The sequence below is a fragment of the Canis lupus genome, chromosome 22 (assembly GCF_011100685.1).
Source record: "Canis lupus familiaris isolate Mischka breed German Shepherd chromosome 22, alternate assembly UU_Cfam_GSD_1.0, whole genome shotgun sequence".
Classification (NCBI taxonomy): Eukaryota; Metazoa; Chordata; class Mammalia; order Carnivora; family Canidae; genus Canis; species Canis lupus.
In genome coordinates, this window is record NC_049243.1 from 38,234,344 (window position 1) to 38,239,214 (window position 4,871).

At 36.3% G+C, this 4,871-nt stretch overlaps 1 pseudogene; it reads left to right on the forward strand.

Annotated features, from left to right (window-relative positions):
- The first annotated feature begins 494 nt into the window (after positions 1 to 494).
- Positions 495 to 4,362, forward strand: LOC119865106 (annotated as a pseudogene).
- The last annotated feature ends 509 nt before the right edge of the window (positions 4,363 to 4,871 follow it).

A 4,871-nucleotide genomic window follows, 5' to 3' on the forward strand; every position in this document is an offset into this window, starting at 1 on the left:
TTGAATGTGTAGTATATGGAAACTCTCCATACTATCTTTGCATTTTTCTGTGACTCTAAAACTATTATAAAAATTTATTTTAAAATCAAGAAGAAATCAATAAAAGAATAAGCAGATTAATATCAAGAATACTTAAAAAAATGTTCTTCCAAGTCAAAGGTCTAATTTTATTTATACAAAGACTTATTTGCTTACAAATTCTAGGATAGCTAAGTAAAATAAGAAGCAAAATCTTGATCAGAGGGGCACCTGGGTGGCTCAGTAATTGAGCATCTGTGTTTGGCTCAGGTTGTGATCTCAGGGTCCTGGGATTGAGTTCACTCTGCCTATGTCTCTGTCTCTCTGTGTGTGTCTCTCATTAATAAATAAATAAAATCTTTTTAAAAATCCTAATAAGAGCTCAAAAGGACTCAGCTGCAGCAAATCTGAATGATTATCAGGACACAAAGACACTGATGGGCACTTTTTTTCCCTGAGAGGAAAACCACAAAAAGATGGTCTTCGAAACAAAAAACAAAGTATCATTGAAGCCTTCAAATGTCAATGCTATGGCACCTGAAACAAAAGTAAAACACATGGCTAGTTCACCAGGTTCCCTTGTAAGTTACAGCTTCTTTAAGCATAGGCAAAGGTACTGATCTTATGTAGGGTTTAAAGAACTATGAATGAAGTTCAGGAATTGGCAGACTTTCAGAAATGGAAGTGTTTAGGAATGGTTGACCTTTATCTGTAGAAGTATATTTAATGGATTGTTGCCGTTACTTACTGGCTGACTTCCAGAAGCATTCAGTGAAGTGAATTGTCATTGATTTATGAAATGAATATAAACTAGTTCTAGTGGTTATGTTTTATCTTGGCTAGGAAAAAATCATTTTTTTTCCTAGAACATTAGGAATTTTTATTATCACATCAAGTAGGATATAAATATATCATTGTTCAACATTTTTATTTGATAACAAATTCACTAGCTTCCATAATGAAATCTGACAAATGTTACATCCTGTATACTATCTGTGGAGGCCAAAGCTCTTTCAATGTTATAGACCTAATCAGAGGATGTAAGAAGAACTGTGTAATAGTTAATAGCGTTCCCTTCTCATTTTTATTGGGATTTCTCCTTTTTTCAAAGAAAGATAGTAATCTACCAAGAGTGTCTTAGATAATCATGATTCACAAGTGAAATAAAGGTGCATTTATTTCCATTCTTTATAACTATAGTCTAACAAGGCAATTAATGAAATTTGCAAATGTCTGCCCTTGATAAATGTTTCTCATCATATGTAAAGACACTATGGTGTGATACTAATATTATATAATTATAGTGGCCATATTTTGAGTTTATGTTTCAAGTTTTGTGGTAAGCATACATCTCAATTGATCATTACAATGATCCTGTGAGGTAAATAGGAATTGGAATAATATAACTGGAAAATCCCTTCTTTAAGAGACCTAGTGAATTGGAATATGTCTCAATTAAGGGTTTTAATTATCATGAAATTGTGAAACAAATTGCTTTTTATTTAAAAGCTCTTAATTTTTATTTTTTTTTAAATTGAAGTATAATGGACATACAATATTATATTAGTTTCAGGTATACAACAGTTATTCAACATTTATTTACATTATGAAATGCTCACCACAATGAGCTCAACACAATTAGTTACCATCTTTCATCATACAAAATTATTACAATATTATTGACAATATTCCCTATGCTATACTTTACATCCCCAAGACACTTTTTATAACTTGGAATTTGTACCTCTTAACCTCTTTCACCTATTTTGGCTCTCCATTCCTCCCCTTCCCCTTGGCAATCACATTTGTTCACTGCATTTATGGGTCTTTTTTTCATTTTTTTGTTCATTTGTTTTGTCTTGTGGATTCCACATATCCTTGATATCATATGGTATTTTTCTTCTTCTGATTTTTTTTTTACTTATCAGAATACTCTCTATAAGCCCATGTTGTCACAAATGGTAAGATTTCTTTCCTTTTTATGGCTGAATAATATTCCATTGTGTATATGTACCACATTTTAAGTGTACTAAGCATTAAAGAATCCAGCTATGAGCACAAAAGAGGCAAAATATATAAAATTAAGAAATTTTTTATAAAGCATGCAAAACATGGTGAAACATCCAGCACACATGTGATTTAAATCCCAGACGCAAGGTAGAAATAATAAGGCAGAAAACACCCCCGCAGAGTTAGTAGCAGTTAATATTTTAAAATGAGAAAACAAAATAAGTTATAGTTTCAAGAACTACTACAAAACTGAAAAGAAAAAGAAAGAAAGAAAGAAAGAAAGAAAGAAAGAAAGAAAGAAAGAAAGAAAGAAAGAAGAAAGAAAAAAAGAAGGAAGGAAGGAAGGAAGGAAGGAAGGAAGGAAGGAAGGAAGGAAGGAAAGAAAGAAGGAAGGAAGGAAAACTGGACTAAGCACAAACTAGAAAATATGTGAAAACCTAAAGACAACATGGGCTCTAAGTGGTAACCACAAGTTAAAAATCTATATATTGCTTTCAGTTAATTTAACCATTGAGACTGTCAGTTCACTTTATTGTTCAATAGAGTGAAATGAAACCCAGAAGATACTGATGTCATCTCTTCAAAAAATGTTTCTGAAACAACCAACCTAGAATATTATACTAAGTAAAATCTATTTTAAAAATAAAAGTTAAATGATAATAAAATAAACAACAGCAAAAAGTAACATAAAAACGTTACAAAACCTTGAGACAATTAGGTAGGAGCAAGTGCAATCCAGGAGATAACAGAGGTAATCCTTCAATTAGAAGGAAAAATAAGCCCTGTGAGGCTTGGAGATGAAGGGAGAAATAAAGAGCAATGGTAAATACACAGGAAATTATAAGTAAATAATTACTTGAAAAAATACATTGTTAGCATAAAAATATATATCAAAAATAGAAACACAAAATCTATAGATGTGTAATTAGTGTGACGATGTTCAGTGGTTTCTTCCAGGAAATGGTAAAACTACCAATTTACATCTATCTATAATAAAGCAAAAATATGGGTTAAATTTCCACTGAAATTCTCACAAAACTATGTATTCATAACAAGCTAATCCATAAAATAAATAATATGTTTTTAAAATATTCCAAAAGAATTAAGAATGGAGAAAGGAATAAGTGATCCTGAAACAAAGAGAATAAAATAATAAAAAAATAGAATTACATAAATTATGTAAGTAATTAGAATGTTATAAAAAACCCTAATAATCCCGATGTGGGGCCGACTGGGCCCTGTTTCCCTCTCCACCACCACCTCCACCCCCCACCTGCCCCTACCTCCACCCCCCATATACACACCCTACCACTACTCCCCCATCTTCTCCCACCCCACCTCCACCCCCCACCCCACCAAAGAGCCAGGTGCCTTTTGCAGGGTTCCCAGGCTCGCTGTCCCGGGGCCAAATTGACCTGATTCACTAGTGCCTCCTGCAGAACTTACAAAAAAGTGGAAAAGATCGGAGAGGGCACACACAGTGTTGTATACAAAGCCAAAAACAAGATGATGGGAGACGTGGTGATGCTTAAAAAAAATCCACGTGGACACTGAGATAGAGGGTGTACCAATACTGCTATATGAGAGATTTTCTATTTAAGGAGCTTAACCTCTCTAAATTGTCACCCTGTTGGATGTCGTGCACATAGAAAACAGACTCTAACTCTTCTGAGTTTCTGCACCAGGATCTAAAGAAATTCAGGGATGCCTCTGCTCTGATTGCTATTCCTGTTCCCCTCCTGAAGAGCTATCTGTTCCAGCTGCTCCCGGGTTTAGCTTTCTGCCGTTCTCATCAGGTTCTGCACCAGGACCCCTCAAACCTCAGGATCTGCTTATGAACGCAGAGGTGGCCAGGAAGCTAGCGGACCTTGGACTAGCCAGAGCCTTTGGAGTCTCTGTTTATACTTACACTCATGAAATGGTGACCCCGTGGTGCCGAGCATCTGAAATTATTCTAGGCTGCAATTATTACTCCATAGATATAGATAACCAGATCCTGGGCTGCATGCATCTTTGCTGAGATGGTGATCCATCCGGCCCTATATTCCCTGGAGATTCTGAAATCGATCAACTCTTCTGGATCTTTCCTATTCTGGGGATCCCAGTGAAGTGGTTTGGACAGGAGTTCTTTCTATGCCTTATTATAAGCTGAGTTTTCCCAAAGGGGCCCAGCAAAATTTTAACAAAATTGTTGCTCCCTTGGAGGGAAGATGGATGGAGCTTGCTATCAGAAACGCTGCACTACAAACCCAACAAGCAGATTTTGGCAAGGCAGCTCTGGACTACCCTTTCTTCCAGAATGTGACCAAGCCAGTAGCCCACCTTCGACTCTGATGTCCTTCCCCCGGCCCTTACCCCTAATCTCATCCTCTCCTTCACTGGGGACATGATGTGGCTTGGCCCTGGGTCATTTGCCTTCTGATCTCGTCTACCTGCCTTAACATTCCTCTTAGCCAGCCAACTCTGGGGCTATAAGGAATAGAGGGGAGAAATGGGTGAAAATGAAAAGAAGTTTCAGTATTAGATGCACATAAGTCCCTCCACCACCATTGCTGAGAAGGGTTGGTATTTTTTTTAAAAAAGAAAGCAAAGAAGAAAGAAAGGAAGAAGAGGAGGAGGAGGAGAACTCTTTCTCTTTCTCCCACATAAGGTTTGCCATCCAAATCTCTGAAAGCTCTGAAATTATTATTTCCTGTTTTGGATGACAGACACCCCAAGCCTCCCAGACCACTGTGTTTGTAAGGTCAACTGGCAGTAAAGGACCTACCTTGGAACTTTTGAAAACCAAGCAAAACAGAAACATAGAGAGGGGCTTGTTTTAAAGAATTAGGTTGAAAATTAGA